General features: G+C 50.7%; 2 long non-coding RNA genes across 2 annotated transcripts in view; one reads left to right on the top strand and one right to left on the bottom strand.

The window, feature by feature from the left end:
• LOC140410696 (uncharacterized) overlaps positions 1-22,766 on the bottom strand; it is a 61,529-nt gene extending 38,763 nt beyond the window's left edge. Inside the window, exon 1 of the long non-coding RNA XR_011940706.1 lies at positions 22,699-22,766. This is a non-coding gene — a long non-coding RNA (uncharacterized lncRNA). The remainder of the gene's footprint in view (positions 1-22,698) is intronic.
• Positions 22,767-26,626: 3,860 nt separating this feature from the next.
• The window catches only part of LOC140410697 (uncharacterized), a 122,146-nt gene continuing 121,295 nt past the window's right edge, over positions 26,627-27,477 (top strand). Inside the window, exon 1 of the long non-coding RNA XR_011940707.1 lies at positions 26,627-26,675. This is a non-coding gene — a long non-coding RNA (uncharacterized lncRNA). The remainder of the gene's footprint in view (positions 26,676-27,477) is intronic.

Below are 27,477 nucleotides of genomic sequence, written 5' to 3'. Positions count from 1 at the left end.
ATAACTGTGCCTTGTGGCCAAATGAAAGACACATTAGTCTCTTCAGGTTAAATACCTTGCTATGCACACATTGTAAATGTCTTTGATCATTACATTGTCACTTTCTATTATTTGTCATTCAAGGATCACCCTACCTTTAGGCAAAATTGCCCAGACATTATTATTGCTCGATGAAAGTGGCAGCTTTATTTCTGCACATATTTATGAACAATATACATCTGCAGCAGTGTTTTATTTCAAATAATTTATCAAAGATTGGCTGCGGTAATTTGGCAATGAAAATGCCAAAATTATAACCTATTCAGTAAAGCTATCAGGGAACATACATTTTTCCAGGTGCAAAGGTCAAAAAAATTGAATATCAACTTGGGTCACAGAGCGTGATTTTATGGCCACGCTGCGCCCGAAAAGCAGCTTTCCGCGGTGCCGCATCGCCATTGGAAGCCGGAAGGCCACGCTCCCGGGATCTAGCTGGCTCGCAACGCCTTGCGAGATCTAATGTGATCTCGCGAGACATTGCGACATAAATCCTGCCCATTGTGGGCGCGATCACTTTTTAACGAGTCTGTTTTTTAAAGTGAGACAGCTAGTCTCACTTCAATGTGTAGATTCCCGAGGAGCAACTCCCTTCACATCGGAGACATCGCGCAAGCGCCGTTCAGTACTGGTCTCCAGAAATAGGGAGAAGTTGGATCAAGGGACCGGAAGCCCCAGGTGCATGAGCAGGGTGATATGCTGACACTGCTCGCACCACCCTGGTAGCCTGGCAGTGCTACCCGGGTGCCATCCTGGCATTGCCAAGATGCCCAGGTGACACTGGCAGAGTGCAAAGTTGGCATTTTATGTGCGCTGGCAATCAGGCCAGAGGTGCCCTGTGCAGATGTTGGGGGGGGGAGCCCATGGAACCTACCATATGGAGGGGGGGAGCCCATGGAACCTACCATATGGAACCTACCATAGTACGTTGGGGCTTGAGGGGTAGGGGGTCACGTTGGAATCCTCTGAAATTGGGATGTCATTTAAAAATGGCGTTCCGATCTTCTACTACATTGAGAAGTTCCAGCAAGCGGAGCCCGAGGGCACAAAACGGGGCTATATGCGGCGTCGGCCGCACGTACCCCACTGAGGCCCCCTATCAGACGTGAGTGGCGTTTTATAGCATTATGTTTCTCGGCACCGCGAGCACCGAGAAACACACAGCTAAACACGCTTGCTATGGAACTTTGTTCCCTTGGCACACACTGAGTCTCTTCCTATTTCATGTTACCTGTGGAGAAGGTTGGGAATGATGTTGGGTTTGTGACTGCAATGACACAGTTTAACATACAAATTTATAAGAGTTGGAAGGGAATATATCTGGACTGCCGAGATGGAGGTACCTAAAGAAAAATACCGGGTAGAATTTTCTCAAAATTGTACAGAGCGTGGGGTCAGACAAGAAAAGATTTGTGAAACTCGCTGGTTGCTCGCCATTTCTTGTCTGAGCAAACAGCACTCTGTGCGAATTCCTGCTGCCTGGGTGTCAGGACGACGACATGGCAGAGGTGAAGGCATTTCATTTGCTGGAGCTTTGGAGGAATCCTGAATGCTGCTCAATGATCTTATTGTGGCTCTGGTCTTTCCAGACTCCGTGAATGGTATTATTATCCTGAACTTTATTCCCTTGTGACTATGCTGCTGATTTTATGTTATTGTCTTCTTTCCTGCAAGGGTGTAAAATATATGAGCACAGAGGTGGTCGTCGCCTGTTATCCTGTTACGGCACAAACCATACAGAGTCGTTAGAGTGACATAGTTTGTGCATAGTCTTGCCTTTCTTCCTCTTATGAGCTGTATTCCTTGTATTTACAAAGAGGGAGTTCATCTTAGATACCCCTCACCTCATTTTTTAGGTGTCGATGGTAGCCATAATGTGGAGATGCTGGCATTGGACTGGGGTGAGCACAGTAAGAAGGCTTACAACACCAGGTTAAAGTCCAACAGGTTTGTTTCAAATCACTAGCTTTCGGAGCGCTGCTCCTTCCTCAGGTGAATGAAGAGATAGGTTCCAGAAACATATATACAGACAAAGTCAAAGATGCAAGTCGATGCTTTGAATGCGAGCATTTGCAGGTAATTAAGTCTTTACATATCCAGAGAGAGGGGTAATCCCAGGTTAAAGAGGTGTGAATTGCCTCAAGCCAGGACAGTTGGTAGGATTTCGCAAGCCCAGGCCAGATGGTGGGGGGTGAATGTAATGCGACATGAACCCAAGGTCCCCGTTGAGGCCGTACTCATGTGTGCGGAACTTGGCTATAAGATTCTGTTTGGCGATTCTGCATTGCCGCGCGTCCTGAAGGCCGCCTTGGAGAACGCTTACCCGGAGATCAGAGGCTGAATGCCCTTGACTGTTGAAGTGTTCCCCGACTGGAACGGAACATTCCTGCCTGACAATTGTCGTGCGATGTCCGTTCATCCGTTGTCGCAGCATCTGCATGGTCTCGCCAATGTACCACGCTTCGGGACATCTTTTCTGCAGCGTGTGAGGTAGACAACGTTGGCCGAGTCGTCCGAGTATGTAACGCGTACCTGGTGGGTGGTGTTCTCACGTGTAATAGTGGTATCCATGTCGATGATCTGGCACGTCTTGCAGAGATTGCCATGGCAGGGTTGTGTGGTGTCGTGGTTGCTGTTCTGAAGACTGGGTAGTTTACTGCAAACAATGGTTTGTTTGAGGTTGCGTGGTTGTTTGAAGGCAATTAGTGGGGGGGGTGGGGATTACTTGGCAAGATGTTTGTCTTCATTGATGACGTGTTGAAGGCTGCAAAGAAGATGTCGTAGTTTCTCCGCTCCGGGGAAGTATTGGACGACGAAGGGTACTCTCTTTTTTGTCTCGTGTCCCATTTTTTGTCTTCTGAGGGGATCGGTGCGGTTTTTTGCTGTGGCGCGTTGGAACTGTCAATCGATGAGTCAAGCACCATATCCCGTTCGTACGAGGGCATCTTTCAGCGTCTGTAGATGTCTGTTACGCTCCTCCTCGTCTGAGCAGATCCTGAGTATACGGAGAGCTTATCCATAGGGGATGGCTTCTTTAATGTGTTTAGGTTGGAAGGTGGAGAAGTGGAGCATTGTGAGGTTATCCATGGGTAGCATCGTGAGGTTATCCGTGGATCTGTAAAGACTTAATTACCTGCAAATGCTCGCATTCAAAGCATCGTCTTGCATCTTTGACTTTGTCTATATATATGTTTCTGGAATCTACCTCTTCATTCACATGAGGAAGGAGCAGTGCTCTGAAAGCTAATAATTCGAAACAAACCTATTGGACTTTAAACTAGTGTTGTAAGACTTCTTACTGTGCTCATTTGTTTAGAGAAGATAAGTAGTACCATGGTAGGGTGGTGGATGGATACTGAAGCAGTCCCTACCCTCAAGCAGCAAGACTGGGCCAACATTTAGGCTTGGGTTGATGAGTGTCAAGTAACATTTAGGCGCCACACTAGTGTCAGGAAATGAAGTAAATGAATGAGCAATTTCCTGAGTACCATTCTCTCGCCTTCTCCACGGAACCTTACGCATCCTTCATTTTCGGATATCAGTTTAATTCAATTTTGAATGCTTTGTCAGCCTCCACTACACTATCATGCAGTGCACACCAGGCCTCGACGTGCAAACTCCACATGGACAGTCACCCAAGGCTGGAATTGAACCTGGCTCCCTGGTGCTGCAAGGCAGCAGTGCCCATCCATTTTCCTTCCGTTGCTATCGGTTTACGGAAAAATGCTTCTAAAGATTTTTTTAAAAGAGTAAAATAATCAGCGAACTTAACTGGAAAATATTTTCTTCATCTATTCTTTGGAATGCCACAACAGAGGATACCAACAGCTAATCATAGAATCAAAGAATTTACAGTGCAGAAGGAGGCCATTCGGCCTATCGAGTCTGCACCAGCCCTTAGAAAGAGCACCCCACTTAAGCCCACACCTTCACCCTATCCCCGTAACCCAGTTACCCCCACCTCACCTTTTTTTTCTGGACACTAAGGGCAATTTTGTACGGCCAATCCACCGAACCGGCACATCTTTGGATTGTGGGAGGAAACCGGAGCACCCGGAGGAAACCCTCGCAGACACGGGGAGAATGTACAGACTCCACACAGACAGTGACCCAAGCCGGGAATCGAACTTTGAACCCTGGAGCTATAAAGTGACAGTGCTAACCACTGTGCTACCGTGTCATCCCAATGAATGATGGCAACGGCATTAAGAGGTTAATTGTCACAATCTGATTATGTTTCGCCACACAATGCACACTGGAAAATAATCTCATGAATACATCTTTGGTGTTCAAAATAAAATATGGTCTAAAGCTTTTTTTTGTAAACAGACAGTTTCTTGGTAGATGTATTCATTACAGCAGTGACTTTGACATTTTACTCACTTTAGAGAGGTGAGAATTGGGATTTGAGTTCTAGTGGAAGATTTAGCACCTGCACTGGTGCAGTGGACTGAATGGCCTCCTTCTGCAATCCACTTGCTGCGATCCTCTGATCTATGTGACTGTATGAATGTGAGGAGAAAGTGGACACTCCCCCTATCAAAAAAATTCCTTGTGAAGCTCAATGCCCAGTTTTTGCTATTGTCGCACTTGAGTACCAATCACACTCGGGTCAGAGGAATGAACAGGGAATTACCAGATGTGAACTGAAGCTGTCAGATACCAGTGTCAGGCCACTAGGTACAGTATAACTGCAATGCTACATACATTCTTGCAGATATTTATTTCTATTTTAATACAATCTTCTGGTTTTATCACTGAAACAATTGCCAAGAAGATTGCACAGCACTGCGGCATTTTCTGTTGAGATTTTTCTGCATCTGGGAATAACTGGATCGTCCTTACCAGTACAGGAAGGATTTTGAACTCTTCTGTAATCTTATCGAGTAGGATGGATATTTGTGTAGGCGTTCTGATTTAAATTGGTTTCATGCTACCTAGTCTTGTAGGTAGCAGAGATTGTCAGATTTAACACTAGTCTTGACAAAACATTACTTATATCTGAATCCAATTTGTAATTTTTTTAAATTTGCTTTTTCCCCCGAAATTTAACCACAGTAATGTTGTCATTCATCTCCCTCTGTAATTATAATTCAGCATCAATGGCTTGCTTACACATCCATTGCCAGACAAATCCAAATTAAAAGTCCAAGTGAATCAAACCTTTAATACTATACGAGTAGATAAAATGAGCATTTTTCAACAAGCAATCATAATTTCTCATTTGTTTCTCGGCCAAATAAACACTGCCTCACAAAGAGTTGTTTTTGATTTGAAGGTCAAATAGATTGCAAAAAGTTAACTATTTGTTTGTCAAATTAGGAAACAGCTTGCTAATCTGGCTGAGCTCAAAGTAAAACCTGCTGCTGTTGCGACTGAATGCACACAATCTTCTTGAAAAAGTGATGAGTCAACAGTTGAGGATTGGGCAACACAACCAGAAGAGTTGTACATCACTTTGCCGCAATAACATTGAGAGCTCTCAATACAGAGCTAGGTTTTATGTTTGAGCACGACAGTGCTGAGTCAGATGGAAGACAAGTCTCACCTGCAAAATAGAGATGCTCTGACCCTACCATGGGTGTTCCGAGTCAGCCTAATTAAAATACTTCCGGCAAGCATGCATTGAATTGGTCCCTGCCCTTTTCAGAATCGGAAACATGCGGGATTTAAAGGCCTGCAGAAGTTTGAAGGCACAACATGTAGAAAAATACATTTATGGCACTACAGAATTTTTTTGAGAGACGACAATGTACGGATTTTAGTTTGAGTGTGATTCGGGTGGCCAGCAATTTGGACATTCGCAGAAAAGCACAGGAAGAAGGACTGCTATTTTTCAAATTTGACACTAATGGAAGAGGTGACCATTGACATTATTGGCAGATCATGGGAACGCAGCATTGGAAATGGTGTTGCTGAAGACCAGGCATTGCAGAATGTTTGGGTAACTTGTCTTTCTTTTCTCTTTCTGCTTAACTTGCTCGCTCACCCACACACAGACCCATCGTGACAACCTATATGTACTTTCATTTATGTTACTGCATACCCTTTCTAACGCTCATTTCTCTCCCTTTTCTATACTCATTCAACTTGGGCACAGTCACACAGGCTGGGGGAGGAGAATCTTGTAGACATTACAGCAGCAGTAATCATCTTTCCAAGCACTAGAACAGAGAGATCATCACCCTCTTCAGTATAAATAATGAGTAAAATTATCTTTATTGATGTCATAATATACACACAAGTATATGATGGTGCAGAGACAGACACTGAAAGACCAATCAACACACAGAACACAGCAGCCAATCACCAGACAGGATATTGGCCACTACATAGCCAGAGGGCACTAGTTTTCCCACTCATTCGGGATGCAGCCTCTGAGACAGCCAGAGCCCGTGATCAGTAACCCAAACATCTACCATGTGCTAGCAGTATAGTCTGGTCAGGTTAGCCTCAGGTCTCCAGTCAACCTGACATAGTGTCAACCCATAGTGCAAGTATGTTTAACAGCTCATAGCTAAATAAAATAGAGTTGTACTTCTACAAGTGTTGGTAGCCTGTCTCTCTCACTGCTCTGGTAAACACAGTCCTCGCAGACCCAGCATACACAACACATCATGGTACCAGTACGTGATGTTAGAGTTTGATGGACCTACCCTGAAATAATCTGCCTTCGACCAGCGATCAGCCATCCGGTAGTATGGACAGCGTCTGCCCTCCCCCGCTGCTCCGCATCACCGGCAACCTCGGTGCGAACTGGAAGATTTTTGAACAAAAGTTTCAACTGTACCTCGAAGCTACAGACCTGGAAGCTGCCTCAGACGCAAGAAATATTGCCCTCTTTCTCTCCACGGCTGGGGCCACGCCATCCATATCTTCAACTCTCTCACTTTCGCTGACGGTGAGGACAAGTCCAAGTTCAAGACAGTCCTGCTCAAATTCGATAGCCACTGTGACATCGAAGTCAACAAAAGTTTTGAACGCTTCGTCTTTCAACAGCACCTTTTCAATCTTTCCTGATCCATCTTTGCATCCTCGCGCAATCCTGCAATTAGGGCTCCACCTCCGGTTCAATGATCCGCGACCAGATCGTTTTCGGTGTGCACTCGGACCCCCTACGCCAGCAGCTCCTCAAAGTTAAACAGCTCAACCTCGCTATAGCCATCGAAACCTGCGTTCTGCATGAGCACGCCACTAACCGATACTCGCACATTCAAGCGGCAGAGGCGGCACAGCAAGGCCCCCACGAAGCAGAGCGGGTGCAGGCTGTAAAACAGCTCCAGGGCCTAAGTCTGGATGAGGGTGGTCATTTCACGTGCTTTTCCTGGGCTCCCTCGCATGCGTGCAACGACCGAGGGGTCGGCGAGGCCGAAGACCGAACTGCGCAGGCGCGCACTACGTACGACCGCACCGCGAATGCGCGGTGGCGCACTGAGCGTTCTGACGTCACGATGTGCGACAACTGTGTCTCCTCCCACTTAAAGCACAATGTCCCATGAAATCCCGCCGCTGTCTCCAGTGTGGCAAGCTTGGCCTCTACACAGTCCTGTGCAGGTCTGCTCAAGCACCTGCCTCCCGTCGCTTCCACCAGCAGCGCAGCGACGTCTGAACCGTACAACAACCGGTCACCGATTCCGACTCAACATGGTTCCAGATCCTGACACCGAGGATCTCAAATCCCCATTCCAGCTGGGCATCATCACCAAGCACACAGTGCTTCAAAAGAAAAAGGCCAAGCCCTTCCCAGTGATGAGCATTGATCCAGACGATGAGTGGCGTGCCACCCTCACGGTCAACAAATCTCGCATCCGATTCAGGCTGGACACCGGCGCTTCAGCCAACCTCATTGCGCGGTCTGACTTGGACAGCCTCCACGTTAAGCCGACCATCCTTCCATCCGCCTGCCACCTTCTCGACTACAATGGCAAAGCCATTGCTGCCAGCGGCTCATGCCAGCTTGTGGTGTTGCACCGTTCCTTAAAGGCCAACCTGCCCTTCAAGGTTGTCGGGGCCACTAAAGCTTCCCTGCTCGGTGCTCAGGCATGCAAGATCCTAAACCTCGTCCAAAGGGTTCACTCCATGTCACCCGCTGAGGCTTCAGCATCACCGGACGCCGACTTTCAAACACAACTGAAGAACACCATCACTCAATACCACAGCATTTTCGAGGGCATGGGCACACTCCCATACACGTAAAAAATTATTTTAAAACCAAATGCCACGCCTGTGGTTCATGCACCTCGCCGGGTACCGGCGCCCCTCAAGGACCGCCTCAAGCAGCAGCTGCAGGACCTCCAGGACCAGGGCGTCATATCTAAAGTAACAGAACCAACCAACTGGGTCAGCTCCATGGTGTGTGTTAAGAAACCATCCGGAGAACTACGTATCTGCAGACCCCAAAGATCGGGGGCGTCATTCTCCGTCCCCCCACCGGGTCGGAGAATGGCTGTTGGCCGCCGTGAATCCCGCCCCCGCCCCCGCCGAAGTCTCCGGTACCGGAGATTGGGCGGGGGCGGGAATCGGGCCGCGCCGGTTGGCGGGACCCCCCGCTGGATTCTCCGGCCCGGATGGGCCGAAGTCCCGCCCAGAAATTGCCTGTCCCGCCGGCGTAAATCAAACCTGGTATTTACCGGCAGGGCCAGGCGGCGTGGGCGGGCTCCGGGGTCCTGGGGGGGGGGCGCGGGGCGATCTGACCCCGGGGGGTGCCCCCACGGTGGCCTGGCCCACGATCGGGGCCCACCGATCCGCGGGCGGGCCTGTGCCATGGGGGCACTCTTTCCCTTCCGCCTCCGCCACGGCCTCCACCATGGCGGAGGCGGAAGAGACTCTCCCCACTGCGCATGCGTGGGAAACTGACCGGCCGCTGATGCTCCCGCGCATGCGCCGGGAAACTGACAGCGGCCGCTGACGCTCCCGCGCATGCACCGCATTTCCGCGCCAGCTGGCGGGGCAACAAACGCCATTTCCGCCAGCTGGCGGGGCGGAAATCCCTCTGGCGCTGGCCTAGCCTCTCAATGTTGGGGCTAGGCCTCCAAAGATGCGGAGCATTCCGCACCTTTGGGCCGGCGCGATGCCCGTCTGATTGGCGCCGTCTTTGGCGCCAGTCGGCGGACATCGCGCCGTTGGGGGAGAATTTCGCCCCTGAACCGGAACATCATGAGGGAACACTACCCTATCCCAAAGCGCGAATAACTCACCTGCGAGATGGCTCCCGCCACATTTTTCACAAAGCTGGACGCATCCAAGGGGTTCTGGCAGATGCAACTTGACGCATCCAGTTGGAAGCTCTGCACCTTTAATACCCCATTTGGCCGGTTTTGTTACAATCGGATGCCGTTTGGCATCATCTCAGCCTCAGAGGTGTTCCACCGAATAATGGAGCAGATGATGGAGGGCATCGAAGGGGTTCGCGTATATGTAGACGACATCATTGTCTGGTCTACCACCCCGCAGGAACACATTGATCGCCTCCAACGCGTCTTCCGGAGACTCCATGAGCATGGCCTCCGCCTCAACAGAGCCAAATGCTCCTTTGGTCAAACAGAACTAAAATTCCTCGGAGGCCACATATCACAGTTTGGCGTGCAGCCGGATGCAGACAAGGTGTCGGCAATCAATGCCATGAAGACACCGGAGGACAAGAAGGCGGTCCTCCGCTTCCTGAGCACGGTCAACTTCCTGGGGAAGTTCATCCCCAACCTCGCATCCCACACCACGGCTCTCTGCAATCTGGTGAAGAAGACAACTGAATTCCAATGGCTCCCCGCCCATGAGCAAGAGTGGCGTGAACACAGGGCGAAACTCACCAAGGCCCCGGTACTGGCATTCTTCGACCCTGCCAAGGAGACAAAGATCTCCACTGATGCGAGCCAGTCCGGCATTGGAGCAGTGCTCCTCCAATGCGACGACGCCTCCTCATGGGCTCCAGTCGCATACACATCGCGTGCAATGACGCCCACCGGGCAACGCTATGCGCAAATCGAGAAAGAGTGCCTGGGCCTCCTCACGGGAATTGTCAAATTCCACGACTACGTCTATGGACTCCCCAAATTTACGGTCGAAACGGACCACAGGCCACTGGTCAACATTGTACAGAAGGACCTTAACGATATGACGCCGCGCCTGCAACGCATCCTCCTTAAACTCAGGCGGTATGACTTTGAACTGGTCTACACCCCAGGTAAGGAGCTCATCGTCGCCGATGCACTCTCCCGTTCTGTCACTAGGCTCTGCGAGCCGTCGGGCTTCGTGTGACAAATTGATGCTCGTGTTGAGTTCTGCGCATCTAACTTGCCCGCCACGGACGAACGACTCATCCAGATTTGTCGTGGAACAGCCAATGATCCTTTGCCCCAACGCGTCATGCGCCATCTTACAGATGGATAGCTCAAGGGCCAATGCCCGCAACTCTACAACATCAAAGATGACCTGGCAGTGGTAGTTGGAATTCTGCTAAAGTTGGACAGGATCGTCATCCCGCACAGTATGTGGGAGTTCTTCCTTGAGCAGCTCCATGAGGGACACCTGGAGGTGAAGTGCCGACGGCGGGCCCGTGAGGCAGTGTACTGGCCTGGCATCAACAATGACATCGCCAACACCGTTCTCAACTGCCCGACATGCCAACGGTTCCAGCCAGCTCAGCCAAAAGAGACCTTGCAGCCACATGAACTGGTGTCGTCCCCCTGGACCAAGGCTGGCATTGATCTTTTCCATGCACTAGGCCGGGACTATGTCCTCATAGTGGACTACTTCTCTAACTACCCAGAGGTAGTTAGGCTGCATGACCTCACGTCGACAGCAGTCATCCGTGTGTGCAAGGAGACATTTGCTCGCCATGGCATCCCACTCACGGCCATATCCGATAATGGCCCATGTTTAGCTTGTCAGAAGTGGCCCAACTTTGCCCGGCGGTATAATTTCACACACGTCACCTCAAATCCGCACTACTCCCAGTCGTCAAACGACTCCTGTGCAAAGCGGCCGATGCGGGATCCAATTTTTACCTCGCACTACTTGCCTACAGGTCAACTCCATTGTCCACTGGCCTGTCACCAGCTCAATTGTTAATGAACCGCGCATTACGAACGACGGTGCCTGCAATACACGCCCCAGACTTGGACAACTTTCCCGTCCTGCGTCGAATGCAACTGTCTCGGGCCCAACACAAGTCGGCATACGACGCCAGCGCCACAGATCTCCTGTGCTTTCGTTCCTGATGACCAGGTTCGTGTACAACTTCCTGAAGGTGTCTGGTCTGCCGCCGCGGTGGTAATCAAGCAAGTGGCCCCCAGGTCGTTCCTGGTTCGTATGCAGGTTGGCTCTTTTCTTCGCCGAAATAGACGGGCACTGTGGCTCCTTCCACGCTCGCCGCCAGATCATGATGCCCTGCCTCGCCCTCAGGACAGGTTCGTCCAAGAGCTCGCAGATCTGCCTCTTCTGTTGCCACCCTCTGCGATTGACACAGTCCCGCCCATTCCAGAGCAGGCGGCCCCTGACCCACCCTTGCGGCAGTCAACCAGAATTTGTCACCCACCACAGAGACTGAATTTATGAACTGCCTGAATTTATGAACTCTCTAAACTCATGTACTGATTGTTTTGTTACCCTGGTTATTTGTTCGCTAGTTTGTACATACTGTCATTCATGTCCCGTGATTTGTTACATACAGTCTATCTGCACTAGACGCCTTCCTGTGTAAATATGTTAGAATTTTGTATATAGTCCTGTAAATATGCTCACATATTCTCCACATAGTCAGGAATATTCATATACCACGCTATTTATTGCCACATACACATTTTCTTTTTTCAAAAAGCGGGATATTTTTGGAATTTTTTGTCTTTGTACCGAGTGTCATCTTTATTGATGTCCTAATATACACACAAGTATATGATGGTGCAGAGACAGACACTGACTGACAAACTGAAAGACCAATCAACACACAGAACACAGCAGCCAATCACCAGACAGGACACGGCCACTATATAGCCAGAGGGCACTAGTTTTCCCGCTCATTCGGGATGCAGCCTCTGAGACAGCCCGAGCCCGTGGTCAGTAACATAAACATCTACCATGTGCTAGCAGTATAGTCTGGTCAGGTTAGCCTCAGGTCTCCAGTCAACCTAACATAGTGTCAACCCATAGTGCAAGTATGTTTAACAGCTCATAGCTAAATAAAATAGAGTTGTACTTCTACAAGTGTTGGTAGCCTGTCTCTCTCACTGCTCTGGTACACGCAGTCCTCGCAGACCCAGCATACCCAACACATCAATTGAGTGATTTGCTGAATTATTTGGAACATTTAACGACATTAAAGATACTGGGCACGATTCTGTGATGGTTGACGCCAAAACTGGGAAACACGATTGGGCCGAGAATCGGTTTTGACACCAATATTGTGGCGGGCGCCGGTTTCACGCCAAATCGCAATTCTCCGGTGCTTCAACAGCGGTGTCAATGTGCCCTACTCCGCACGTACAGTAAACACGGTTGGCATATTATTAGCAGGCCTTTTTTTAAATATAAATTTAGAGTATCCAATTATTTTTCCAATGAAGGGGAAATTTAGCTTGGCTAATCCACCTACCCTGCACATCTTTTTGGGTTGAGACCCATCATTAGCGGGCCTGACCCAGTATTCTCCAGGGCCTCCGCAACCCTCCGCCTCCATCGGGGCGAATTCCCGACAGCGAGGTTCGTTTTTCAAAATCATGAAACTGGCGCGGTGGCTGATGAGAGTGAGAGAGGCAGTAGGACACGGAGAGGCACGACCATGGGCTGTCGGTCCTGACACTGGCTGAGCTAGCTCGGGTGGGGAGTCCTGCCAGGGCTGAAGGGGGTAATGCCCCGCGGGACAGGGACGGTGTCCAGGCATGGACCGCCATTGCCGCGGCCTGCAAGGCAGCCATCTTGGCCTCTGGTTCTATAGTGTGCCACCAGCCGTATGGGTGCCACCACCCCCGCACCCCAGCCCCCACCCTCCAAAATCCACCAGCTCCGCACCCCACACTCTGCCAACCCAACCCCCCCGCCCCCCCACCCCCCCCACCCCCACCAGTGGGGCACCATGCAGCCCACCCAGGGCAACACCCACAGTAGCCCCTACAGGGTGGCTGTGGAGCTTACTGCTGGAAAGGGGAGCGCCAGTCAATGGTACCCCTAGCAGCAGGGACAGGCACCACCAGAGGCCCCCACAGTGCCGAGTGCTGATGGGCCAGGGGTGCGGAGTGGAGGAGGGGGGGGGGGAGATGCAGGGGCAGATCCGCAGTGCCACTGGGGCCACCGTCTAGCCCATTGAACCTGATGGGGCACGGGGGTACGCACCATGCTAACATGTAAGGCTTTCACCACCTGCAGACAACGGATATTGGAACACAACAAGCAATGGTGGCCTTCCTCTGGTCGCCGCAGCTCTGGGGGATGCCCTGCGGCTGTACGAGATGGAGCTGCTCGAGGAGGAGGAAGCTGCAGCAGCGGAGCATGCATCACCTGTGCATGCAGCAGCGGAACAGGAGGCAGCTTGAGAGAACGTGCAAACTCCACACAGACAGTCACCCAAGGCCAGAATTGAACCTGGCTCCTGGAGCATTGTAAGCTTTTTGTTATGTTCTTCCATTGTTGTACTGGGGACCAAAACTTCGTCCATATGGCAGACAGCAACCCTCTAGGCCTTGCTAATGGTCGATTTGTGCATTGAAAGATTTCTATTGTGGAGGTGATTCCAAACTGTGGGCGGGATTCTCTAATAATGGGTCTATGTCCTCACACCGGCATGAAAACCGGCACCAACGACTCCGGCATCAACGCCTCCCGAAAGTGAGGAATTCTCACCTTTCTAGGAGGCTAGGTTGGCGCCGGAGGGGTCCCCACAGCTCCAGCCGGTGTGGAACGGCCTGCACGAGTTTGTGCATGCGCAGAACGGCCGGTGCATTTTCGCGCATGCACAGAACAGCCGGCGTGATTCGGCACATCCGCGGGGGTTCCCGGGCAATATGGCAGAGCCCTACAGGGGCCTGGCGCGGAGTAAAGTAGGCCCCCACGAAACCAGCCCGCCCACCGATCGGTGGGCCCCGATCACGGGCCAGGCTACCGTGGGCCCCCCCCCGATCACGGGCCAGGCTACCATGGGCCCCCTGGGCCCCCCCCCCCCCCTTCCAGGACAGCACACTCATCTTCCAGGTCCCGCCGTGTGGGAGATGAGTAATCCACGCCGGCAGGACTCGGCCAAACTCGGTTGGCCTCTCAGCCCATCGGGGCCCGGACAATCGCCGGGGGGGGGCCGCTGTCAACAGCCCCCGACCAGCACAGCGGCAATCCCACCAGCGCCCGAAAAACGGCGCCGGAGAATGTGGAAGCCAGCATCGGGGCGGCGGGGCGCGATTCTCGCGCCCTCCCAGGGACTCTCCAACCTGGCGCTGGGTCGGAGAATCCCGGCCTGAATCTGTCAAAGAGAGTCATGAATGTGGTCAACAACCTGGACTTTCGTCTTGTGGAAATTACCAGAAGCCATTTTTAATATGGTGCTTTGAAAATATTATGCTTTTAGAGTGTTTGGTCAGGCTGTCATCCATCGGAGGACATTGGGTGGACTTCTCTCCCCATGGCTTTATTGAATCGTGTAAAATTGATGCAGATACAGATGTACCCATTGGCTTTTGGAGCTTGGAACATCCAGGAACACCATTTGTTTAGCTGAGTGATGGGGAGATGAGTCCCATATTGGCCATCTCATCCAGCTGTTGCTGCACTTGCCACATTAGTGGATGAATGGAGTGAGCCGGCACACGAATTTCGCATCCTCGCTCAGTGTAATCTTGTATGTCGTCCACAGTCACCCCAATGCAGTAAAGAGTTTCAGGAATCTCTTCTTAAATTTGGGATGGGAACCAGACCCTTGACATTGTCAATTTTGTGTCGGGGTTTGAGGTCAGCAAAGGCTTTTCAGCTTAAAAGGGAATATTCTTGGTTGTGGACAATGAACAAAATCTCTTGGAATCTTTTGTCTTTGTACCGAGTGTCATCTGCAGAATACCGTTCTTCAAGAGTCTTTTGCCACCTGTTACGTACAGCTATATTGTGGGTGACATCAGCCATTAGATTACCAGCCATGGCTCCTTGTTCAAGAGGACCATAACATTGGCTCCCATGTCCAATTTAAAGTTTGTGAGATGACCATTAACTGAGATGTCAATGTTCCAGAATGCAAATCACTGATCTTTGACCTCAACCAAGAAGCTTGGTTGTGTTTCCTCTTGGTGTGGTATCCTGAACATATGAATCATCTTGGAATCCTCTGTGCATCTCTTTGTGTTAGCTTTGTACAGCTTTCTGAAATGTGCTATGCGGTTGCAATTGAAACACTGCTGGACATTGATCACGCCTGTGGGGTCGCTTGGCCCCACAGCGCTGCTATGGTCACATACCCTCTAGTTAGGGTTAGGATATTGCTTCCCTTGGCCTGGAGCGTCCCTGCTCCTCTGTTTTACCAGCTGGGGAGTGGGAGTTGATCTGTACCATGGCTTTCTTTTGCCTGTTAAGATGTATCTGTGCTGTAAATGGATTTTAGATTTCCTGACAAGCTGAATAGCCTTTTCAAGGGTCAAACATTCCTATGCTTGAAGCATGTCTGAGAATGCATCGTCCACCACTCTGACAAAACATTCACTTCCTGATTAGCTCTGATTTCAGATCATCAGAGTCACTGCCTTCAGCGATTCTGTACAGCTCATTAATGAAGGCATCAACAGGCTCTCCTGGATGCTGGGCACGTTTGTTAAAATTTGTTCTTTCAAGGATTTTGTTGCTGCTCAAGTTAAAATATGTCACAAATGATTTTAAAAGTTCATCAAATTGTGCTGAGGGTTCATTGATTCCTTGTCTAGCTGTTATATTGTCGGCATTTGGGCCTACTGAATACAGCGGTGTGTTAACCTGTTCAGTTTCTGTCTTTTTGTCTAGACCTGAATCAAGCATGTACCTCAGGAATTTTGTCCTCCAAAGTTCCCAATTGTGTGACTGGCCTGGGCCTTAGCTGAGTCTGGTAAGTTAGATTTTTGGTGCATAGTCACTTAAAATTAAAAGTGTGTATAGCTTTAAATGCTGATAGGAAATCCTAGATGGTGCTGCCATACCCTTGTTCCCAATGAGGTTTCCCAGGCCTGTCAGATTTTACAGGCACCCGCAGTACTAGCGATCGCAATAACATTTTCAGCAGTAGCTCCCTGGATCAACCTTTCTTGAGCCTTCCCCACAGTATCAAGGTATTTTTGGATTGTGAAACTGTCAATTCCCTACGTTCAATTTGGCCTGGCTGCCACGCTTTCTGGCACCAATTTGAGACAGTTAGTTCTGGCCAAGAATTTAAGTTTTTTGTTAGCTCACCACCGCTAGATCTTCGGACTTCGCACCCTTTGATGTTAAAGCTGAACTTCCACTGAATTCAATGGAGTCTTCTGCCGCGGTGTGAAGTTTTATTTCTCCCTTCTGCTTCCAATCCTGCTTTGGAGCTTTTCACTGGTGCTCTCCTTCTATGCCAGTACTTCTTGTGCTTTTAATCAAATCATATTTTCAACCTTCCAGGTTTAAAATTACGTCTGGGCAGCACGGTGACACAGTGGGTTAGCCCTGCTGCCTCACAGCGCCGAGGTCCCAGGTTCGTCCTGGCTCTGGGTCACTGTCCATGTGGAGTTTGCACATTCTCCCCGTGTTTGCGTGGGTTTCACCCCCACAACCCAAAAGATGTGCAGGCTAGGTGGATTGGCTACGCTAAATTGCCCCTTTATTGGAAAATATTAATTGGGTACTCTAAATTTATTTATTTTTAATTTTAAAAAATTACTTCTGCAGCTTCTGTGAGACTTTTTGCCATCATGCTGTAAAATGTTATGTGTGGTTTGGTAGATCTCTGAATGTCTTGTATAGTGTAGCGCACAAAGACTCCGTGAGACGAATAGAGTGAAGTCGATGAGGCTTTATTAAGCGTGTCTGTTCCCCCGCAGCTCGATAGTAAACTGGCCTGCGGGGGAAGACTCCGGCTTCTTATACTCCGCCTTCAGGGCGGAGCTAGAGGTCAACGGCCAACCAGGACCCGGGATCTGTCAGCCAATGACATTAGGGCTTCCAGTCCCACATGACCCCCAATACATACTACCACATTCACCCCTTGTCAAAAATGAACCCGGCGGGGTGATGCTTCGTATGGTGGTAAGGGTTTACAGGGCTGGTCCTGGGAGGAAAAAAACATTCACAAGGCAATACAGTATTGTACAATTTTGTCCTGTTGCAACTATTTACAGAGGGTATGGGAAGAAAAGCAAAATGTTCTTGTGAAAAGTCCATATTTAGTTTTAGATCGACGCCACGAGTCGGTCGGGTGGTCTGGTCGTCCATGTCGATCGCCTCGGCATGGTGGTGGTGGTGCTTGTACCGGTGTTGTCGCCTCCAGGAGCCTTACGGTTTCAGCTTGGGCTTTATTCTTGGTCGGTGCTGTGGGGAGGGGAACCGTTCCTCCTGGGAAGGGGGCGGTCGCGGGGTGCGGCGGTGGCAGGAAGGGGGGGTTGGGTTGATGGTGTCGGGGGGGTGTGCGTGTTGCCGGCGGGCGCCAGATCCCGCAGGGAGACCGTGTCCTGTCAGCCGTCGGGGTACTCCACGTAGGCGTACTGGGGGTTCGCGTGGAGGAGGTTAACCCTTTCGACCAACGGGTCCGCCTTATGTGCCCGCACATGCTTTCAGAGCAGGATGGGTCCTGGGGCCGCCAGCCAGGTCGGCAGCGACGTTCCAGAGGAGGACCTCCGAGGGAAAACAAGGAGACGCTCATGAGGCGTTTGATTAGTGCTCGTACATAATAACGACCGGATGGAGTGGAGAGCGTCCGGGAGGACCTCCTGCCACCGTGAAACTGGGAGGTCCCTGGACCGTAGGGCCAGTAGGACGACCTTCCAGACCGTGCCGTTCTCCCTCTCTACTTGCCCGTTCCCCCGGGGGTTGTAGCTGGTCGTCCTGCTTGAGGCTATGCCCTTGCTGAGCAGGAACTGGCGCAGCTCGTCACTCATGAAAGAGGACCCCCTGTCGCTGTGGACGTATGCGGGGTAACCGAACAGTGTGAAGATGCTGTTCAGGGCTTTCATGACTGTGGCCGCGGTCATGTCAGAACAGGGAATGGCAAAAGGGAAGCGGGAGTATTCGTCCACCACATTAAGAAAATATGCGTTGCGGTCGGTGGAGGGGAGGGGCCCTTTGAAATCGAGACTGAGGCGTTCAAAGGGGCGGGAAGCCTTAATCAGGTGCGCTCCATCCGGCCTGAAAAAATGCGGCTTGCATTCCGCGCAGATGTGGCAGTCCCTTGTGACTGTACGGACCTCCTCTAAAGAGTATGGGAGATTGCGGGACTTGATGAAGTGGTAAAACCGAGTGACCCCCGGGTGGCAGAGGTCCTCGTGGAGGGTTTGGAGGCAGTTAATTTGTGCGTTGGCACATGTGCCGCGGGATAGGGCATCGGACGGCTCGTTCAGCTTTCCGGGACGATACAAAATCTCATAGTTGAAGGTGGAGAGCTCGATCCTCCACCTTAAGATCTTGTCGTTTTTGATTTTGCCCCGCTGTGCATTATCGAACATGAAGGCTACCGACCGTTGGTCCGTGAGGAGAGTGAATCTCCTGCCGGCCAGGTAATGCCTCCAATGTCGCACAGCTTCCACTATGGCTTGGGCTTCCTTTTCTACTGAAGAGTGGCGGATTTCTGAGGCGTGGAGGGTCCGGGAGAAAAAGGCCACGGGTCTGCCCGCTTGGTTAAGGGTGGCCGCTAGAGCTATGTCGGAGGCGTCGCTCTCGACCTGGAAGGGGAGGGACTCATCGATGGCACGCATCGTGGCCTTTGCGATATCCGCTTTGATGCGGCTGAAGACCTGGCAAGCCTCTGTCGACAGAGGGAAGGTCGTGGTCTGTATTAGGGGGCGGGCCTTGTCTGCGTATTGGGGGACCCACTGGGCGTAGTATAAAAAGAACCCCAGGCAGCGTTTCAGGGCTTTTGGGCAGTGCGGGAGAGGAAATTCCATGAGTGTGCGCATACGTTCGGGGTCGGGGCGTATTATTCCATTGCGCACTACGTAGCCCAGAATGGCTAGCCGATCGGTGCTAAACACGCACTTGTCCTCGTTGTACGTGAGGTTCAAGGCTTTGGCGGTGTGGAGGAATTTTTGGAGGTTGGCGTCGTGGTCCTGCTGATCGTGGCCGCAGATGGTTACATTGTCGAGATACGAGAACGTGGCCCGCAACCCATGTTGATCAACCATTCGGTCCATCTCCCGTTGGAAGACCGAGACCCCGTTTGTGACGCCAAAAGGGACCCGTAGGAAATGGTATAATCGCCCGCCTGCCTCGAAGGCTTTGTACTTGCGGTCACTTGGGCGGATGGGGAGCTGATGGTAGGCGGACTTGAGGTCCACGGTGGAGATGACTTTATATTGGGCAATCCGGTTGACCATGTCGGATATGCGGGGGAGAGGGTACGCGTCTAGTTGTGTGTACCTGTTGATGGTCTGGCTATAGTCAATGACCATCCTTTGTTTCTCCCCTGTCTTCACTACTACCACCTGCGCTCTCCAGGGACTATTGCTGGCCTGGATTATGCCCTCCTTTAGTAGCCGCTGGACTTCGGACCGAATGAATGTCCGGTCCTGGGTGCTGTACCGTCTGCTCCTAGTGGCGACGGGTTTGCAATCCGGGGTGAGGTTCGCAAACAAGGACGGGGGTTGCACCTTGAGGGTTGCGAGGCCGCAGATAGTGAGTGGGGGTATTGGGCCGCCGAATTTGAACGTAAGGCTCTGTAGATTGCATTGGAAATCTAATCCCAGCAAGGTGGGGGCACAGAGTTGGGGAAGGACGTTTAGTTTGTAGTTTTTGAACTCCCTCCCCTGCACCGTTAGGGTAACTATGCATAATCCCTGGATCTGTACGGAGTGGGATCCTGCAGCTAGGGAAATCTTTTGTGCGCTGGGATAGGTGGTCAAGGAACAGCGTCTTACCGTGTCGGGGTGTATAAAGCTCTCCGTGCTCGCGGAGTCGACTAGGCATGGCGTCTCGTGGCCATTTATTAGCACCGTTGTCGTCGTCGTCTGGAGTGTCCGGGGCCGAGCTTGATCGAGCGTAATTGAAGCGAGACGTGGTTGTAGTAGTGGAGTGGGGTCCGTTGTTGCGGTCCAAGATGGCGTCGGGGATGGACAAAATGGCCGCCCCCATACATCGCACGTGGCTGGGGGTCACAAGATGGTGGCGGGGGTGGACAAAATGGCCGCCCCACGCGTCGTACAGGTCTGGGGCGGTCCAAGATGGTGGCGCCCCTCCTCCCCTCGTGGTGGCCGGGACCCAAAATGGCGGCGTCTGCGGGTCGCACATGGTGCGCTGGGGGGGCTGGGGAGCGCTAGGACCGCGAGCGCTAGGACCATGAGCGCTAGGACCGCGAGCGCTAGGACCGCGCGGAGCTCCCTCACCGGGGACAGCGGTGGTCGGGGCCCAAGTAGGTGGCGCCGGCGGGTCAGGCGTGGGGCGTGGGGTGGGGGTTAGGGGGGCGTTAGGGACGCGCAAAACTCTCTCCTCTCCGTGGAGAGTGTTGGCCGGGACCCAAAGCGGTAGCGCCGGCGGCGGATCATACATGGGCTGCGGGGAGGGGGGTTGGGGAGCGTAAGCGGCATGCAGGGCTCCCTGTTCTCCCGGGACCGCGGCGGTCGGGACCCAGAGCGGCTGCGCCTGCGGGTCGTACATGGCGTGCTGGGGGGGTTGGGGCGCGTAAACGGCTTGCAGGGCTCCCTGTTCTCCCGGGACAGCGGCAATCTCGCGGGACCGGCACACAACCGCATAATGGCCCTTTTTGCCGCAGCTTTTGCAGATAGCTGCGCGGGCCGGGCAGCGCTGTCGGGGGTGTTTTGCCTGGCCGCAGAAATAACAGCGGGTGCCCCCGGTGCGACTCGGCGTTTGGACCGCGCAAGCCTGTGGGGTGTCCGGGGCGGGGGGTAGGGGGTTTGCCGCGACGGGTACGTACGGGGCCCAATGGGTTGCCGCGCGGTCGGGGCCGTAGGCGCGGGTATTACACGCGGCCACGTCTAGGGAGGCTGCTAGGGCCCGTGCCTCTGAGAGTCCTAGCGACTCTTTTTCTAGAAGTCTTTGGCGGATTTGGGAGGATTGCATACCTGCCACAAAAGCATCGCGCATTAACATGTCCGTGTGTTCGTTTGCGTTCACCGACGGGCAGCTGCAGGCTCGTCCCAAAATCAGCAGTGCGGCGTAGAATTCGTCCATCGATTCTCCGGGAGCTTGCCGTCTCGTCGCGAGCTGGTAGCGAGCGTAGATTTGGTTAACTGGGCGGACATAGAGACTTTTCAGTGCTGCGAACGCCGTCTGGAAATCCTCCGCGTCTTCGATGAGGGAGAAAATCTCCGTGCTCACCCTCGAGTGCAGGACCTGCAGTTTTTGATCTTCTGTGACCCGGCCGGTGGTCATTCTGAGGTAGGCCTCGAAGCAAGTCTGCCAGTGCTTGAAGGCTGCTGCCGCGTTCACTGCGTGGGGGCTGATCCTCAGGCATTCCGGAATGATCCTGAGCTCCATAGTCCTTTTTAGGCACGCTTAATAAATTGTAGCGCACAAAGACTCCGTGAGACGAATAGAGTGAAGTCGATGAGGCTTTATTAAGCGTGTCTGTTCCCCCGCAGCTCGATAGTAAACTGGCCTGCGGGGGAAGACTCCAGCTTCTTATACTCCGCCTTCAGGGCGGAGCTAGAGGTCAACGGCCAACCAGGACCCGGGATCTGTCAGCCAATGACATTAGGGCTTCCAGTCCCACATGACCCCCAATACATACTACCACATATAGTTTAACAGCAAGTGGTTATGAATTAGTTGTAACTATATGCATCGACACAGGATGAGGTCTGAGTGAGACGTTGTCTCCATGCTTGCCTCTCCACACGTCTCTGCCTGTAGACTCGGGTCACGTGCTCTTTTACATCATTCTGTGGGCAATCCTGTACCCAGTCCTATGTTAACCTTTTATGTGCTCGACCCTTATGGTACAGTTTCTTCAAAGAAGCCACAGACCAAAAGGTTGAGAGTGGCAGCGATGGTGACTGTAAAAAGGCAAAGTTTTACAAGCCGAGGTGTACAACTCTGTCACAGACTTCTTAGAGAAGCAAAGTCTCCACACGTGCTGCTCCTCAGAGAGCTGCATATATTTTCCAGGGCCCATAAAGTTCACAGGGGATCAAAGAATTCTTCTGAACATATTTCTTTCTATTTGCCTTTTCTACAGATTCAGCAATGTTTGCTCCTTCCTTCTGCTGCTGCAGCCCTTCCACATGCCGAGATTGCTAGATGGACTCCCTGTAAAGAAATATGTCCAAGGCCAGAAAGTCCTGAAAAGTTCGCAATGTCCCACAAGCAATTCTGAAACCACTTCACGTGAAACATTTTAAATAGATTGCCATCAATACCTGACAGTGGCAGAAACCCATCAAAATTAATTCTGGCCCAAATTAGTTTCTCCCCCATCCTAGTCAGATTAGACAAACTCGTGGTCAATACAGAATTTCTGGCCTATTTCTTCCCTAAATAAAATTTGAGGGCAAAAATGATGCTGTTAAGAATATTTGTTTTTGTTTTTTAAAAAAGACTTACCATAGGTGATGCTTCTCACTCCATTTGCTTTCCAAATTGTCGGCACTCTGAGTGAGAAAGTCTCAGTCCTTGAACATATTCAACCTACTACGGATGTGACATCACAGTGATAGGTGACGTCACAGAGCAGAGCCAACAGATTCTCTGCAGCTTCAAGAAATACAAAAAATGCATTCAACTTCGCCTTCCTTTCCAGTTGATTTGAGTGTAATTAGAACCAGTCTCGATCTTGCTACATTCCTGAATTATTATGGAGTTGGAGCCAGATTTTGCCACACAGTTGTGTGGCAAAATATAGTAAGGGACTAAGTACGCAGCATTGTGGGGCCCCAGTATTGAGGACTATCGTGGAAGAGGTGTTGTTGTTTATCCTTATTGATTGTGATCCATGGGCCAGGAAGTCGAGGATCCAGTTGCAGAGAGAGGAGCCAAGTCCTAGGTTTTGGAGCTTTGATATGAGCGTGACTGGGATTATGGTGTTGTAGGTGGAGCTGTGGTCAATGAATAGGAGTCTGCGTAGGAGTCCTTGTTATTGAGATACTCCAGGGATAAGTGTAGGGCCAGGGAGATGGCGTTTGCTGTGCACCGTTTGTGGCGGTATGCGAATTGCAGTGGATCAGGGCATTCTGGGAGTATGGAGTTGTTGTGTTTCATGACCTTAATCCATTCAACCATATCATGGACCAAAAGCAAGGTAAAACTTTCTCTGACCTGTTGCAAAGGCCATGATATTCCCCAGAGCTGCTCCTGCTTTGTCGCTGTAACGTCACTGGCCATGCAAGGAAACTCTATTTGATCCTTAGCCAGGTAATGAAAAATTATCAAGAATGGCCTAGGGTGGCTCACTCTCTGAACTTGACAAGGGGAGACAGAAATATAAACATCATACACATTGGGAGTAGGAGTAGGCCACTCCGCCCCTCAAGCCTGAGGAGTCGGTATCGCCGGTGAGTTCAGCTCCCCATTGCTGAAAAATAATAATAATCACTTATTGTCACAAGTAGGCTTCAATGAAGTTACTGTGAAAAGCCCCTAGTCGCCACATTCCTGCGCCTGTTCAGGGAGACTTTAACGGGAATTGAACCCGCACTGCTGGTCTTGTTCTGCATTACAAGCCAGCTGTTTAACCCACTGTGCTAAACCAGCGTCAAGCAAAAAGCTCTAAATATGGGATGGATCAGGGAGAAACTCCCTCAGTGTGGCCAATCCACTTATCCTGCTCATCTTTGGGTTGTGGGGGTGAGAAACATGGGGAGAATGTGCAAAGTCCACATGGACAGTGATCTGGGGCTGGGATTGAACCCGGGTCCTCGGTGCCGTGAGGCAGCAGTGCTACCCACTGTGCCACCTTGCCGCTTTCCAGTACACCCTGTGCGACCCTGCTGCCCCCCGGAGGTCCCTACTTACCTGCCCTGCATATCCCCCATCCTTTTAACGGCCCCTCCACCCTCCTTTTATGGGCATGGCCCGCCTCAGGCCCTGACCCTTGGCAGTGCCACCCTTGCAGCCAGACACCTTTGCCCTGCCACTCTGGTACCCAGGCTGTGCTTCAGCCAGCTTGGCAGTGCCACATGGACACCTTGGCAGTGCCAGGGTGGCAGTGCCAAGGTGCCAGCTGGGCAGTGCAAAGGTGCCCAAATTCCTGGGGGAGGGCCAGGGGGCAACCCTGCACCGATGGCCCGGGAGACTCCCAGGTGCCGTTCCGCCTGCTCCACGTTCTCAGCATTGATCAGCACCTGGCTGCAGCTTTGCTGGGGAGGCCAGTGAATCAAGGAAGGCCGATAGACCCTGGGTAGGTAGACCTCAAGTAGGTTTAAGACCTACTTCAGTGAGTGCAATTTGGTCATGCCAATATTGGGCGGAGTTCCGATTCCAATGCTTCACGAGACTTAATTGTATCCCGCGAGGTGCAGAGGCTGCCAGCAGGCCCGCAGGAGACCTCTTCCAGGATTCACCGGACGCATTGTGCTCTCACTCAAGCGCAACATAGCTAGACAATCGCACCCTTAATCTTCTGTCAATTGGTTTTCCATTTGAAACGACCCCACGTTGCCGGGAAACCCACGGGCAGGGGTGTTATTGCTGGCGGGAAAAGTGAATCGCAATGACTGGAGAGATTTACGGCCCAAGTATGGGTGAATACTGGTGTGGATCTCACCCAAAAAGCCAGCGAGAAACACCCCACCAAACTCACCCAAAATGACACGCTCTAATATGCAAATTTGCTAAAATGTGATCTCGCCCATTGTGGGCAGGATTCACACCACAATGTCTTTCGAGATTGTGTTGAATTTCGCGAGGCATTGCGAGCCGGGTGATCCCGGGAGTGGGGTCTCCCAGCTTTCAACGGCCATGCTGCGGCAAGGTGAGCTGCCTTTCTGGCACAGCATGTCCGTAGGATCGCATCCTTAGAAAGCCTTTGGTTAAATTACTTCTTGCTTTAACTCATTTCCTCTCTTTTACTCTTTTCAATCACAGCGCATTTTTCACTGTGAGGATTAGACTTGGTTTACCTTGGTGTCTCAACTTTAAAAAAACTAAATAATCAGCAAGTCTGCTCCACATTAAATGTCAATGTTAAACTATTTATTTTAGCATTTTGCAATAAAACACTTTACAATAAACTAATTTGATATCCTCTGTGTATTCAGCACTTGACAACGCAATATTTTCATTTAACTAGTCAAATTCTGTAATGCAACAAGAATATATTTGGTCAGTATTTTTCCACACCGCACCCATTGTGAGAATTCAGCTGGACCACAACAGATCTGGTCTCCTCACTTCACATTGAATTTCCTCCTACCGGTGGCTAGTTTCCTCACTGCTTTTAAGTCAATCCTTAAATTAACCCCCATTTCCACCCCCTCAACTCTTGAACCAAGCTTTGGCCGCAGATCTTGATATCTACTTAGGCTCAGTGTCAGCTTTTGACTGTGCGCTGTGTTATTCTGTTTTACTCTATCCTAGCTCTGAACTGACACCTTTCTCTAATCTTTCTCCTATCCCAAGTTCTCTCCAAACCTATCTTCCCCATTCAACCTACCTTGTGCTTCCATTATCCTCATGCCACCACGTGGTTAAACCCATAAACTTATCTTCCTGTTAGCTGATATTGTTAACAGCTCTTCATCCTGAGGTACTCTCCCCTCCACCAGCCCCCCCCCCCCCCCCCCCATCACCAGCCCTCTCCTCAGATACTCCACAATGCCCCACCAACGCTCCACCTCCCACCTCTAATTTTCCTTTCCCTCCAAAGTCTTTGAGCATGTTATCAACCATGAAATTCTCATGCCCATCTTTCTCTCATCTCCAATCAGCTTCCAATCCCTGCCACAGCTCTGAAATGAATCTAATCAACGTCACAAATTACATCATTAACATTTGGAAGGTTGAAGCCATCGTCTTCAGTCCCGGCCAGTATCTCCAATTCCTAGCCATAGACTGCACCAAACAATTACTGTTTTGCTTCGACTCCCAGCACCAATTTCATGTGCCTGCTAGGACCAGGCAAGCAGGAATGTAAATGGTAAACCCTGCTCTGCGCACCCATTTTGTGCACAATTGGATTAATGGACAAACGCTATGACTTCATTCCTGTGCATGCACAAATTGTAACCCATTTCAGTTACCTTAACAGCTCTGGTGCGCCTTCAAGTGGTCAGTTATAAAGTAGCATTTGAAAAAGAGCAAGGTAACTTTTCCAGCTCTTTCCATCAGCTTTCTCCACATTGGTGAAGATGATATAGGAATATAAAAAGAAAATTGAATAAATCTATACTTATCCCCAAGATGTAATATAATAAATACTGAACAGCATGCATCTCCTGGAATCAATTTCCAATGCAATCTATTAAGTTGCATCTTACAACAAAAATTTCTTATCCATCAAATTTCGCAGGAAATCTAATGGCTTTAATATCAGGATGAAGAGCAGTTGAGTAGTGAGGATTTGACTTCCAGGCACAGACAAAAAGGTGTGTGTTATATATCAGAAAGTTACAAGTTAACTTGTTTTTGTTACCATGTTCGCTACCATTAATGTATTATTATCAGAACAACAATGTGAATAGACTGTTTTTGTTTCTTATCTGCACTACAATTTCGATTTTCTGTCTCTAGAAAATTGCTTTCATTGAAGAAAAAATGTGTTTTGATGAAAAAATCTCTGTAGTGATATATTGAAAAGAAGCTCGGCACAACTGGAGTGATGAAGCAACATATGTTTATTTCATTTTAAAATGTGTATCTTGTATTTAAAATGTGAATTTTCATAGAATCATCAAATTTACAGTGCAGAAGGAGGCCATTCAGCCCATTGAGTCTGCACTGGCCTTTGGAAAGTGGACCCCACTTAAACCCACACGTCCACCCTATCCCCATACCCAGTAACCCCACCTAACCTTTTGGACACCAAGGGGCAATTTAGCATGGCCAATCCACCTAACTGGCACATCTTTGGACTGTGGGAGGAAACCGGAGCACCCGGAGGAAACCCAAGCAAACACGAGGAGAAAGTGCAAACTCCACACAATCACCCGAGGCCAGAATTGAACCCAGGACCCTGGAGCTATGAGGCAGCAGAGCTAACCACTGGTGATATGCCTGTGGGCTATATTATAGTTGGATGGTGTGCGAACTCCAACCAGCAAGTGGCGGTACAGGCACACCATGCGGTCTCCAGACCAAGGCTCTCACAGTAACCTCATTGCAGTGTTAATGTAAGCCTAATTGTGACAATAATAAAGACTATTATCATCTGTAAAATGGAGCAAGATA

This window comes from Scyliorhinus torazame, chromosome 4, assembly GCF_047496885.1.
Source record: "Scyliorhinus torazame isolate Kashiwa2021f chromosome 4, sScyTor2.1, whole genome shotgun sequence".
Lineage (NCBI taxonomy): Eukaryota > Metazoa > Chordata > Chondrichthyes > Carcharhiniformes > Scyliorhinidae > Scyliorhinus > Scyliorhinus torazame.
The sequence above is the reverse complement of the archived record's forward strand: the minus strand, read 5'-3'. Positions and strand labels throughout refer to the sequence as shown.